The 14720-nt window shown below is 39.4% G+C and overlaps 1 non-coding gene across 1 annotated transcript; it reads right to left on the reverse strand.

The window, feature by feature from the left end:
- Positions 1–14265: 14265 nt before the first annotated feature.
- On the reverse strand, positions 14266–14372 carry LOC122049852. Its single transcript, XR_006131106.1, has one exon. It is a non-coding gene; the product is annotated as a small nucleolar RNA R71 (small nucleolar RNA).
- Positions 14373–14720: the final 348 nt, after the last annotated feature.

The following is a 14720-nucleotide window of genomic DNA, read 5'->3' on the forward strand; positions in this document are numbered from 1 at the left end:
TAACGTTGGCAATACTCCTAAACTCATTTAGAAGCATAAGTAATGAGCGGTATCTAGCAACACATCATTACTACCCAAGTTACAAGAATGTTGAGATCGAATATCACCTTTATGACTACTAATTGTGACTCTCACAATATGTGACAATGTCCTTCTATCCTTGACATCTAAATTGATCAAATGAGGCATAGACGGTGTCATCCTCTAATTAATTTATATCCGGAACTCCAAGTAGACTCACTCTAATCAAATGAGCTCAATATCTCATATTGACTCATTTGGGCATGGCCATGCACTTAGTGGTCTCACTCTATCAAGAATCATGATGTCACTCCCGTCATATAGGAGGGATAGATCCCATCTATATCACTCACATCCCTCCGCATAATTTGTTACACACCCAGTAATCGCCTTTATAGTCCACCCAGTTACGAGTGACATTTGACGAAGTCAAAGTATGCAACTCCTTATGTAGGGAACCATGGTGACTTTCGGTCCAATGACTCATAGTCATACTAATAGTCACATGAGAAAGTATATGACACTCATATAGTGATCCATGATACTTTCTCATGGTGGGTCATTCAGTATACATTCTCCAATGCATACCCATGTGTCAACTTGATATCTCTATATCCATGACTTGTGAGATTAAGTCATCGGGTTGACCTACATACTAGTCTTATCGCATTAACATTGTCCCTGAATATTAATACTTGACTATGAATGATTAAGAGTAGTGTTCTCTATATCATCTCACTATCGATTCAACCAATCGATTGATATAGATAAGAACCTTCTACTCAAGAACGCTTTTATACTTAGTTATTTGGCACCAATACAAGTAAGTATAATAACCATAAAGAAATACCTTTATAAATATATAGGAATATGATACATCGAGTCCATACAACAATCATCATATGATTGGCTATAGAGCTCTAACTAACAATCGCCCACTAGCACTAGTGCCAATCAGTGTAGGCTCTAAGGCCTAATGATCTAGTGTGACCATCATGCTTTCTCTGTGCCAAAGCCTTGGTCAAGGGATCAACGACGTTAGCCTCTGTGGGTACTCTATAAATCTTCACATCTCCTCTATCAATGATCTCTCGAATGAGATGGAAGCGCCGTAGTATGTGTTTGGTCCGCTGGTGTGAGCGAGGTTCCTTAGCTTGTGCTATTGCTCCATTGCTGTCACAATAGAGCTCTATAGGATCGGCTATGCTAGGAACCACCACAAGCTCTGTAATGAACTTACGGATCCAAACTGCCTCTTTTGCTGCTTCTGATGCAGCAATATACTCGACCTCTGTTGTAGAATCAACAATTGTGTCCTGCTTTTAACTCTTCCAGCTCACAACACCTCTATTCAAGCAAAACACGAACCCAGACTGCGATCTATAATCATCCTGGTCAGTTTGGAAGCTAGCATAACTGTAACCCTTTACAGCTAGCTCATCATCGCCTCCAAATATCAAGAAATAATCTTTAGTCCTTCTTAGGTACTTAAGAATATTCTTGACCACTATCCAGTGACGCTCACCTGGATCTGACTGGTATTTGCTCGTCATGCTCAAAGCATACGAAATATCAGGACAAGTACATAGCATGACGTACATGATAGATCCTATGGCTGAGGCATAAGGGATCTTATCCATGGGTCTCTCTCCTCTCTAGAAGAGGGACTTTGAGTCTTTGAAAGACTCACACTATGTGACATCGACAGAAATCCTTTCTTGGAATTCTACATGGCAAACCGTAGTAATACCGTGTCAATATATGTACTTTGACTTAGGCCAAGAAATCTCTTAGATCTATCTCTATAGATCTTTATACCTAGAATACAGGCTGCTCCACCTAAGTCCTTCATTGAGAAACAATTCCCCAGCCAAGTCTTTACAGACTGCAACAAAGGGATGTCATTTCCAATGAGTAGTATGTCATCCACATACAATACAAGGAAGATAACTATGTTCCCAACAACCTTCTTATAGACACAGAGTTCATCTTCATTCTTGATAAAACCAAACTGTTTGATCACATCATCGAATCAAAGATTCCAGCTCCGAGAAGCTTGCTTTAGTCCATAAATGGACTTATGCAGCTTTCATACTCTACCAGTATGCTGTGGATCTACAAAACCCTCAGGTTGTGTCATGCACACAACCTCGAGCAAGTTTCCATTCAGAAACGTAGTTTTGACATCCATCTGTCAGATCTCATAATCATGGTATGCTGCAATAGCAAGCATAATCCGAATGGACTTAAACATCGCTACTGGAAAAAAGGTTTCATCATAGTCAATACCATGAATTTGCTTGAAACCTTTAGCTACCAAGAGACCCTTATAGGTAATAAGTCCATCCATGTCAGTCTTTCTCTTAAAGACCCACTTACACCCAATGAGTTTGACGCCTTCAGGTGGATCAACCAAAGTCCATACTTGGTTGGTGTACATGGATTCCATCTCGGATCTCATGGCCTCTAGCCATGACCCCGAATCTGGTCTCATCACAACATCCTGATAGGAGGTAGGCTCATTCTCAACGAGCATAACATCGTCATAGTCAGACAAGAGAAATGAGTATCTCTCAGGCTGACGACGTATCCTGTCAGATCTACAAAGAGGTAGGTCTACTTGAACTGGTTGTTGTTCCTCAACTTCTTGAGCAACAATCTCATCATCCATAACACTTTGTGGTTCCAGTTCAACTTCCATCAAGGCTTTAGTGCTATGGTCCATATCTTAAACTTCTTCAAGATCGAATGTACTCCCACTAGTTTTTCAAGAAACAAAGTCATTTTCTAGAAATACCCCAGTCTTAGCCATAAACACTTTGTGTTGATTGGGAATGTAGAAGTAATATCCCTTCGTTTCCTTGAGATATCCTATAAAATAGCACTTATCAGATTTGGGTCCCAATTTATCCAAGACTTGACGTCGAACGTAAGCCTCACAACCCCAAATCCTCATAAAAGACATCTGGGCATCTCTCCCAGTCCATATCCTATATGGTGTCTTTATCACTGCCTTGGATGAAACACAGTTAAATGTGAAGGCTGCTGTGTCTAGAGCATATCCCCAAAAAGACATAGGAAGATCTGTGTGACTCATCATAAACCGTACCATATCTAATAGGGTACAATTCCTCATTTCGGATACACCATTCCACTGTGGTGTTCCAGGAGGAGTGAGTTGGGATAGGATCCCACACTCAGCTAGATAGTCATGAAACTCATGGCTAAGGTATTCACCACCTCGATCTGATCGAAGTATCTTAATACTCTTGCCTAGATGATTTTGTACTTCATTCTTGAATTCTTTGAACTTTTCAAAGGATTGTGACTTATGTGTCATTAGATACACATAACCATATCTACTGAAGTCATCAGTAAAGGTAATGAAATACTTATAACCACCTCTGGCAGCGACATTGAAAGGGCCACATATATCATTATGTATAAGTCCTAACAAGTCAGTCACTCTTTTGCTGTGTCCACTAAAGGGAGTCTTGGTCATCTTGCCTAGTAGGCATGACTCGCATGTCTCATATGATTCAAAATCAAATGAGTCCAGCAAACCATCTTTATGGAGCTGGGATAAGCGATTCTCATTTATATGACCTAAGCGACAATGCCAGAGATAGGTTTGGTTCATATCATTTGACTTGAACCTTTTGGTATTTGTGTTATAGATGGGGTCCTCTAAGTCTAGAATATAGAGTCCGTTCATCAGAGGTGCACTACAGTAGAACATATCTTTTAAATAAACAGAATAACATTTGTTCTTTATTACAAAAGAAAAGCCTTTCTTGTCCAAACAAGAGACTGAAATGATGTTCATAGTAAGAGCAGGCACATAACAACGTTCATCTAATTCTAGTACAAGCCCAGAGGGCAGAAATAGATAGTAAGTTCCTACAGCAACAGCAGCAACCCATGCTCCATTGCCTACTCGTAGGTCCACCTTGCCCTTCGTCAATGCCCTGCTATTTCTCAGCGCCTGCACATTAGTGCAAATGTGAGAAGCACATCCGGTATCCAATACCCACGATGCAGAAATAGATAGATTGCCTTCTATAACATATATATCTGAAGTAGAAGTCTCACTTCTCTTCTTCTTAGGATCTTCCAAATATACTTTACAGTTCCTCTTCCAGTGCCCAGTCTGACCGCAGTGGAAGCAGGTAGCATCCTTGGCAACCCCTCCTTTAGGTTTCATTATCTTGCCTTTACCCTTGGCTTGGGACTTTCCCTTACCTTTAGGCTTGCCCTTGCCTTTATGCTTTTGCACCATCAAAATGGAGTTGGGATTTACCTTCTTAAGGTTGAGCTCAGCAGTTCTCAACATGCTTAGCAGCTCAGGCATTGGCTTGTCAATTTCGTTCATGTTGTAATTCATGACAAATTGACTATAGCTCTCTGGCAAGGATTGGAAGATCAAGTCTATGGCCAGCTCTTGGCCAAGTGGGAATCCCAACCTCTTTAGGTTCTCTATGTACCCAATCATCTTGAGCACATATGGACCTACGGGAGTCCCATTTTGCATCTTGCACTGAAATATTGCCTTAGAGATCTCGAATCTCTCGTGCCTCGCTTGTCCTTGATATAGTTGACGAAGATGTTCAACCATATCATAAGTAGACATCAACTCATGTTGCTTCTGAAGCTCAGAGTTCATGGTTGCGAGCATGAGGCATGACACATCTAATGCGTCATCTTGATGTTTCTTATAAGCATCTCGGTCAGCTCGCGTGGCAGTGGCAGGAGGTGCCTTTGGAATGGGCTGCTCCACGACGTACAATTTTCTTTCTTGAGTGAGAGCGATTCTCAGATTCCTGTACCAGTCCAAGAAATTAGCTCTATTGAGCTTGTCCTTGTCAAGGACAGAACGTAGGGAGAAGGTGTTCATGTTTGTCAACATGATAATCTACAACAAAAATAATGCAGAAAGTAAATATCATATTCCATTTATCATTTAATTAGGTCTTTAACTAAATGATACTCCCACTGAATTATAGAGCTTTTGTAGAATCAAGTCATGGATGTGGTCAAACCACACAACTAGATTCATACCAATTTGCCATAATTTTCGTGGGAAAAGATCCACATCATACTATGACTTGAGTTAGCTTTGGCTAAATCGCCCAAGACTTAGTATGATGGGTAGATAATGAATTATCAATTACATCTCTATGCAACTCTTGTTTATAGGATCAAAAATCTCATTTATTTTAAAACTTGAGTTAGCTTTGGTTAAATTGCCCAAGATTTAGTATAAATGTGATTTTTATCCTATCGTCCAACCGTTGGAAAATGCCTATAGTTTTACCCGATCCAATTGAGTTAACTAGTTATGCTCAATCTAATTGAGTTTGTACTCACCCAAGCTTTGATAGGCGGGACCAAGATTGTCCCTCCGCACCCTACCAAGATAATATGCGTTGCTCTGCTTTGGCAGATTCAACAACAACAAATGATCGAGGTAGTGATGGGTATCAAAACTTGGTAGGCATCTCGAGTTGACTTAATTAAGATCTAATATAATCGTTAATGTCTATCATATACGCATCAAGGCACTAATTACCCTACACTATCATGCATCACATACACAAGCAATGATATATAATTAATTATTTTGTGATGAGGTCATGTCCCTACTACGATCTTTTCAAGCCAATGAAAAGATTGGACGGTCAACCTAGGGTCAACGACTTCTTCAAGCGCCTCCCTTTGACCGCCATGTGTTGAAATCACCCTCCTCGTAACTCCTTCTTGAGTGGACCTTCCACCGCTTCATTTTGTACATTACAAATGTGAAACACAAGTTACATTCGAGTCTAAAATCTATTTACAACAAGAATATAAAAGAGAGGCATGACGCGTAGGTCACATATAATATATACAACACGCACAACACAAAAATGGCGCGCAGGCCATATTATGAATTACAACACATTTTAGCCAACCATATTGGAATTTTTGGGCCATGACCATCACAAAATCACACATAATTCTAAATTATGTATTTTACATAAATTTCTATAATTTTACTACTGATTTTATCAATTTTATGAGTAACAACTTCCCGGCGATCCCGTTTAGTGGTTTTTCGGGCGCGATCGTGGGACAATACCCCTTGCGGGGTTAGGGGCAGCGCCCCTTCTTGCGAAATGAATATCGTGAGTGTCCCATCTTGATCTAACTGTGCCTTAAGCCGCTGTCCCAAAACAATTTGGGCGTGACCTTGCCATTTCGGAAGGTTTTCTCGGTAGTCGAAGCCTACAAGTGTCCAAGCACTTGTTGCTTCGCTTCTACAAGAAAAATACTCACAAAATCTATAAACATAGCAAACTTATAGAAACTTACAGATCTGAAATATTTTCATAAAATTAAAATATAAACTTGTACATGCTTCACATGTGGCTCTGATACCACTGTTGGGACTTTCGAGCCGCAAAAATCGCTTTTTACGTTGCGGAAACCTCGAAGTCTTGCCATGGATTCGTGCGAAGATATATAAAATAAATCATGTACATGTTTCTAACCTAGATCTACCTTAGATCTACATGGACAAGAAGTGTTACCCTTGTTGCGAAGCTCTTCGCTTATCCTGCTCGTCCAAAAGGTTGCCGAATCTCGAGAGTGGCAAGCGTACACTCCTCTATACGTATCCACACGGACAAGAAAATGGAGAAAACACCTTAGAGTGTGCTAGCACCCCAAAGGAGTCATGGAAAAGGAGGAGAGGGAGATCAAGAAAGAAGAGAGTTGGAAGAAGAAAGAGTGAATGCAACACTTAATTTGGTCGGCTACACATTGAGTGCTATATACCTCCATGTAATACCAAGAGTCATATAGCTCTTGGTCTTCCTCATGAGGTGGCACACAATGAGGTGGCTCTTGATGATGTGGAACACCATCATTGGCCGGCCCATGCCAAGTCACAAATGAGGTGGCATTTGGTCAAGTCAAACTTGACTCTTCATCTTCCCTCTCAAGTCAAGTCAAACTTGACCCATTTATCTCCCATGGTTGATCAAATCTAACCATTGATTCAAGTCAATTTGATTTAATGATTCTCTATTTATTAAATTAAATTGATTCAATGAGTCATAATCTAAATTAGACTCTTTCAATACATGAATCAAATTGAGTCCAACTCAATTAGTCTAATTTGGATTACTCTTAATCTAATTTGGTTCATCATATGAACCTAATCCTCTTGGTTCATTATATGAACCTATTCTCCGTCTAATTGCCCTTTGTGTGTGACCCTATAGGTTCTTGTAATGTTGGCAATGCTCCTAAACCCATTTGGAAGCATAAATAATGAGCGGTATCTAGCAACACATCATTACTACCCAAGTTACAAGAATGTTAAGATCGAACATCACCTTTGTGACTACTAATTGTGACTCTCACAATATGTGACAATGTCCTTCTATCCTTAACATCTAACTTGATCAAATGTGGCATAGACGGTGTCATCCTCTAATCAATTTATATCCGGAACTCCAAGTAGACTCACTCTAATCAAATGAGCTCAATATCTCATATTTACTCATTTGGGCATGGTCATGCACTTAGTGGTCTCACTCTATCAAGAATCATGATGTCACTCCCGTCATATACGAGGGATAGATTCCATCTACATCACTCACATCCCTCCATATAATTTGTTACACACCCAGTAATCGCCTTTATAGTCCAGCCAGTTACGGGTGACGTTTGACGAAGCCAAAGTATGCAACTCCTTATGTAGGGAACCATGGTGACTTCAGGTCCAAGGACTCATAGTCATACTAATAGTCATATGAGAAAGTATATGACACTCATATAATGATCCATGATACTTTCTCATGGTAGGTCATTCAGTATACATTCTTCAATGCTTGCCCATGTGGCAACTTGATATCTCCATATCCATGACTTGTGAGATCAAGTCATCGAGTTGACCTACATGCTAGTCTCATCGCATTAACATTGTCCCTGAATGTTAATACTTGATTAGGAATGATTAAGAGTAGTGTTCTCTATATCATCTCACTATCGATTCAACCAATCGATTGATATAGATAAAAACCTTCTACTCAAGGACGCTATTATACTTAGTTATTTGTCACCAATACAGGTAAGTATAATAACCATAAAGAAATGCCTTTATAAATATATAGGAATATTATGCATCGAGTCCATACAACAATCATTATATGATTGACTCTAAGGCTCTAACTAACAATCTACGTCGAAAATTAGGAATGTGTTTAATAGACTAGGATTCTTAAATTATTGAAAGTGTTCTCTAAAATGGTTTTCTTAAATTCTAAGATAAAACTTTTATGTTTTCAAAATTTTTCATTTTTAGAATTTTTGAAAATTAGCTTTAGCCTTAGAATAGATCAATCTCTTAGAAAGCATGCTCCTTTAGATCTAAGGTTTGAGCATCTCACCAACACACTAAGGCTAACTTGTTTGTGTATTTCTGAACTTAGAAAGGGGTGAGATGTATAGGCAGATTGCCTAAACTTAAGATGCTTATTTCAGTGCATCGACATAAGTCTAAGCATTAAATACAAACCACACATCAATCAGGTTAAGTTATTCAGCTTAGTCGAACACTAACTAATTGTAATTAACTTAATCTGACTAACCAAGTGAAAGCTGCTATCCTCTGATAGTTAGGAAGTAACTAATCAGTTAGACAGTTGTTTTTGATGTCAGGTTTAGGGGGAGAATTATTTCAACTTATTTTCATACTTAGTATCCAAAGTATTTTCTTCGCTTTGAAAATATCTTTGAAACACACTTCCTTAAAAATATTCTTTTTAAATCTGACCTTATAAACTTATTTTTGTTAATTTAATAAATCTATTTTTGAAAACTAGTTTTTATAAAACTAAGTCTTTGAAAATTAGAATCTTATGTTTCTTAAAAGATTGACTTTTATATAAAACTTATATACAAACCTTGTTTTAAAATTCGATTTTACAAACTTAGTTTTGAAAATTTGATTTTACAAACTTAGTTTTAAAAATTAGGTATATTTGAAATTTTGATTTTACAAACTTGGCTTTTGTTAATCTTACTTTTGTAAGGTAAGTATATTTGAAAATTAGCCTTTATAAAAATTTATGTTTGTAAATTGTTTTTAAATTTTTTTTTAAAAGGCTAGTAGATAAAAATTTAAATTTTGCAAAGTTGGTTTTCTAAGATAGCTATTTTTTCAAACTTAGCTATTTTTGAAATGCTAAAAGATAAAGTTTAAAGTAAATTTTTTATATTTTCTACTTTAAACTCCCCCAAGTCAATCTGACTTTAGTTCGGATTCACAATTTTAGTTTTTTTCTCTCTCTGACTTAACCATTCTATATTCTTTTTTGATGAATGTCAAAGGGGGAGGGTTAGGTGGGTATAAGTTAGTTAACAAACAAAAAATATCAAACCCTCAACCCTAACCTAAAAACCATCTTAAGTGATTGCTTACTTTTTACATATATTTTTACTAACTTAACCCAGGTTTTCATTGCATCAAAAAGGGAGAGATTGTTGGTGCGGTTAGCACTAACGGTCAAACTCAAATTTTGATGAATGCCAAAGTAGGTTAAGTTAGTTTCATTATGATCTAACACTTTAACTAAGTGTGCAAGAGAAGCCCAGACTGGTCGATGGGCTGACCGGATGTCTGACACGAAGTCCAGCTAGGTCGATGAGCTGACCTGATAGCTAGCACGAAGTCTAGATGGGTTGACCGACTGAGCCGACATCTGGAAGGTAAGTTAAGGTAAGTCACTGGAGGAGAGTGACTATGAGGATGCGTTCCCGATTAGGGAACTTAGGCGCTGATCCAACTTAGAACCATTTCAGAACTCTAAGTTGAGATCTTGACAAGATTCCGGTCTCAGTGAGACGGAATCAAATTACTATTATTTTTCTATTGCGCTAACATCTGTTTTGCAGGGTAGTTTAAACTATTATTTTTGTCTCGGACTAACTCTTTCTTGCAGGAGAAGGACATTTTGGAGAAAGGTGGTCTGGGCGCTCGGAAGGTATCCGGGCGCCCGGACATGACCGCGCTAATTGGCCGGACCTACGTCATGGTTCAGGCGCCCAGAAGGGATCCAGGAGCCCAGAGCCTCCTATATAAGGAGGCCGCACCCCGAAGCAAAATACAACTCACAGCTACGTCTTCCAACGCTTTCTATACAACACCGTGCTCCTACGATACTATGAAGCTTCTCTGACAACGCGTTGCTTTCTTTTTCCTTAATTATTGTCAGTATTTCATTTATTTAGCATTCCTGTACTTTAATTTTGTAATCATCTTTTCGAGTTGCTAGTGGATTGCATAACAAAAGCACTCGATGAGTGCGGGCCTTGGAGTAAGAGTCGACCAATGCTCCGAACCAAGTAAATTGGTTCTTGTTAGCATTACTTTTATTCTTTTCCACTATGTATTCTCGATGAATGTTTTCGATCGATATTCATCCCCCTCTATCAACTTTCACGATTCAATAGCTAGTACAAGTTCGGACGAGTGAATGAAGAATAGTAGAGAACATGAGGTGGCAAAGTGTGTCAAAGTTCTCATAACAGTAGAGAGCATAGGTTTTAGATGTTCAGAGAACGTATCTTCATCACAGAGAAGACTCCCCCTTTATATATCACTTCTCATAACCTCCGCAATCATGAGGTGGCAAAGTGTGTCGAAGTTTGTTAGATAATTGAGACGATGCATAAAGGTAGGGCTTGATAAGGCCGGACGGTAAAAGTTAAGGGGGCGTGGTAGTCAAAAGTCAAGGGGTAGTCAGAAGTTAAGGGGACACGGCAGCCAACAGTTAGAAGAGGAAAGGAGTTAGGCCAGATGACATCATCAGTCGCATAATTCTTGGTCGGGTACCAATAGATCAGGGTACCAGATCTGATGCATAGGGTGTAGCCTAAGGCAATGCCTGACCTGCCTTGACTGGTCAGATTTTTTCAGCTCGGTCCATATAGCTAGGCTTGGTACTTTCAGTAAGACAACTCTCAGTCGACCTTTCAGTAATCTAAGCGTGAAAGATGGGACCCTCGTCACAACTCACCTCCCTCATCATGACTCGAGCCAGGTGCCACAGCCGAACGATCATCTCGAGTTGTCCGTAGCTAAACCTGGGCAGGACAGAAAACACTAGGCGACAACAATGTCAGAGAATCATAACCACCTGTCAGGGAATAACTGCCATACATCAGGGAATATCCCAATGGTATGCTATCATCTGTGAATGAAACCTTCTTTCAACCAATGAGAGGGAACCACGTGTCCTCCATCACACGACAGAATCTAACACTTGACATTCTTTGACATCGGTCAGGCTCCAGAGGTACGCATTGTCATATAAAAAGGGAGGTCCTCTCCCTTAGCTAGGGATGCACGCACATTCGCACTCATCTTCTATAGTTCATTTTTCCTTTGTATATTGTTCTTATGGGGAAAAAGGACCTGACTTGAGCGACGAAGGGCCTACGCCGGAGACTTTTTCCTTAGTTTCTGGTCTCTAACATTCTGTGTGCTTGTCTGAGTGTATGTAGAGACTAAGTACCGCCGATCTCATCACCACTGTCCTTGAGCTCCACGTGGGGGCCACCTTTCTGGTGCACTTACACTAGGTGTGTCCATGTCGCCTCTCCGTCAACACTGACGCCATCTCAGCTAGCCTTCATTTGACTCAGATTCTGGACAGGATCAATTTAATGCCGTTTGTGGAAACTTCCTTCACCTATTATTGAGCGTGGCGATGGAGGATACTGGAAGGATCAACGTCACTATGACAGCTAATGTGCGTAAATTATATACACTTATTTAGCATGTTTTAACACACATTTATATATTTTATGCATGATTTATCTATACACTTTCATACTCTTTGACTTACATTCAGCATAAATACTTTTCCTTGTTCGGAGATATGCTCTTGTGTATTTTCTATCTTTAGGAGTCGAACTGGGAGAAGAAATGGTGTTCGTGGCTGATCTCAGCAAAAAGTAAAGGAAGACAACATTGGCCATATGAGCCACACGTCTGTGTCAAAGGAGCGGGGAGGAAAATGACCTTAGCCATGTGGAGCAGACAGACCGTGTAGATTCACTAGAGGAGGAGAATGACATGACCGTGTGGATTGGCACAGCCGTGTCATCCCACAAGCACAACCAGAACCTGGCCGTGTAGATCTACATGGCCCAAGCAACTTCTCCGCATGTCCATGCAACATTTCCAGAGAAGAGTCAACCCCAGGCCATGTGCTCCACACGACTGTGTGAGGTTTCCAGAGGCAAAGATTGGCATGGCAGTGTGTGCCACATGACCGCGTGAGCCAGCCAGAGGTAGAGAGTTACACGACCATGTGAAGGTCACATGACCGTGTGACCTTGGCTGAGGGCAGAGCAATTGGGGTCGTGTGTGCCACACGACCATGGCACGAGCCGTGTGGTGCTGGTGCCTTGCATTATTTAAGGAGCTTTTTCCTCTTTTCAAAAGGAGGAGCTCTCCATTTTGGGGAGATCAAATTTGGGGCCAATCTCCAGCTGTGATCCAGCGTTCCTAAGCCATTTCCATCTCAGATTCAACTCCAGAGGCGAGGGATTGGTTCCGAAGATCACTCATCGCCACTAGATAAGCATTTCTATTCTCTTCTCTCGATTTAGATTGAAATGTTTGTGATCTCTTTGTCTTCGGATCTCTATCTTTACATTATGGAGTAGATTCATTGTTCTAGTACTAAGGGAGTATTTGTGGTGTGATTTGATGTAAGAATCTCATGGATATGACAATTTTCTATATCAATGATGTTGTTATATTTTGTATCTATTTGATCTTGTGTGGATTGTTGTGTTTGGATCTGATTTCCATGCTTAATTGGATGTTTGTGCTAATTGTGGATTTCATAGAGGGATTCCCTAGATCGTATGACCGAGGGGCGCTAGTGATAGGTTGCCCCACTAACGGACAATCTAGGGAATCACCTTGAAGGGTGAAGCTAGTCTTACAAGGAGGTGGATTGGTTGAGTGCATTTATTCCCTATGCCTTTATGTGGATTGAATGGTGATGTGCTTCTAGTTGTATGACCGAGGGGTGTTAGTGATAGGCTGCCCCGCTAAGGGACTTCATGGAGACCATAACTATCAAATTACTAGAGGTATAGATAAAAGTTCCTTGCCGGTTGACTTCTGCAGGAGGAAACTGGCAACTTCCTACAAATGCATGACAATTGAGGATAAGAATTAGTAGATCACCTTACATTGATAAATATCACAATGAAACCAGACTCCTAGAACTCTCACAAAAACCAAGTTCTTACATTTGCTTTTCTATTTCTATTTCTAGTTGCTACTCAGTACATTCACTTCCTTTGCCGATTATTTAGCTAATTCATTGTGAGACATCTCTAGTGCTTATAACCAATTCCTGTAGATTCGATATCTTTTTTTTACTGATGATGAAACCATGCGCTTGAGGTTGCGTAATAAGTTTTTGGCGCCATTGTCGAGGACTGCGTTTATAACATTAGAGATAATCATTTGAGTTAGACTAGACCTTTCTGTTCTTTGCTATTACAATAGTTGTAACTAGTCCAAGAAATTCTGTTTTCACAACCCTACCTTTTATTTCTATTTACTTTTCCAGCAATTTAACTTGTTGCAATTCAAATTCTACATTTTATATTTTTAACATTTTGATCTAGTTTGTTTTTCAAGTAAAAAGAAATTCTATGAAAAAAACTTGAGATCTTGTTCTTGTATGCGTAGATCTAACTTTGCAGGAAATCTATTACCTCTTGATCCAGAGATTGATAGAACTTTTCATAAAAGGAAGATTTTGCAAAGAAATCAAGAAGAACAAGAATTCTCTAATATGGCAAACAAATCATTGAAAGATTATACAGCACCCTATGCCAGAGGGCTTCGTTCTAATATCACAAGGCCATCTATTGAAGCCAACAATTTTGAGATCAAGCCTGCAATAATCACTATGGTGCAACAAAATCAGTTTGGAGGTGAACCACACAAAGATCCTAATCAACATGTTGAAATTTTCTACGAAATCTGCAGCACAATGAAGATGAACAATGTTCCATTTGAAGCAGTGAGATTATTATTATTTGGGTTTTTTAAGAGATAGAGCAAAACAATGGTTGAATTCTTTACCAACTAACAGCATAACCACTTGGGAGCAACGTGAGCAACAGTTCCTTGATAAATTCTATCCTCCAAGTAAGACCGCTCATATAAGAAATCTAATTGCAAGCTTCAGACAATCAGAATCAGAATCTTTATTTGAAGCATGGGATAGATACAACAATATGCTCAGACAATGCCCACATCATGGATTAGAAAAATGGTTGGTTCTAATAATGGTATCAACTATCATACAAGGTGTCTCTAGATTCTACAGCTGGAGGGGCACTTATGAATAAAAGTTTAGATGAGGCCGAGGATATAATTTAGAGTGTAGCGTAAAACCATCATCAATGGGCAACAGAAAGAAGTGGAGGCTATTTTTATGCACCCCCAGCTAAATCATTAGGAAAATTTGATGTAGATGCAATTACTTTGATGTCTTCAAAACTGGATGCTCTCACTAAAAAGCTAGCAAATATGGGTACAAATTCTAGCACGGTAGATGACATAGTATGTGTTTGTGAAACTTGTGGAAGGTTAGATCATTCTCAAGACTCAT

Source organism: Zingiber officinale, chromosome 2B (genome assembly GCF_018446385.1).
Source record: "Zingiber officinale cultivar Zhangliang chromosome 2B, Zo_v1.1, whole genome shotgun sequence".
Lineage (NCBI taxonomy): Eukaryota > Viridiplantae > Streptophyta > Magnoliopsida > Zingiberales > Zingiberaceae > Zingiber > Zingiber officinale.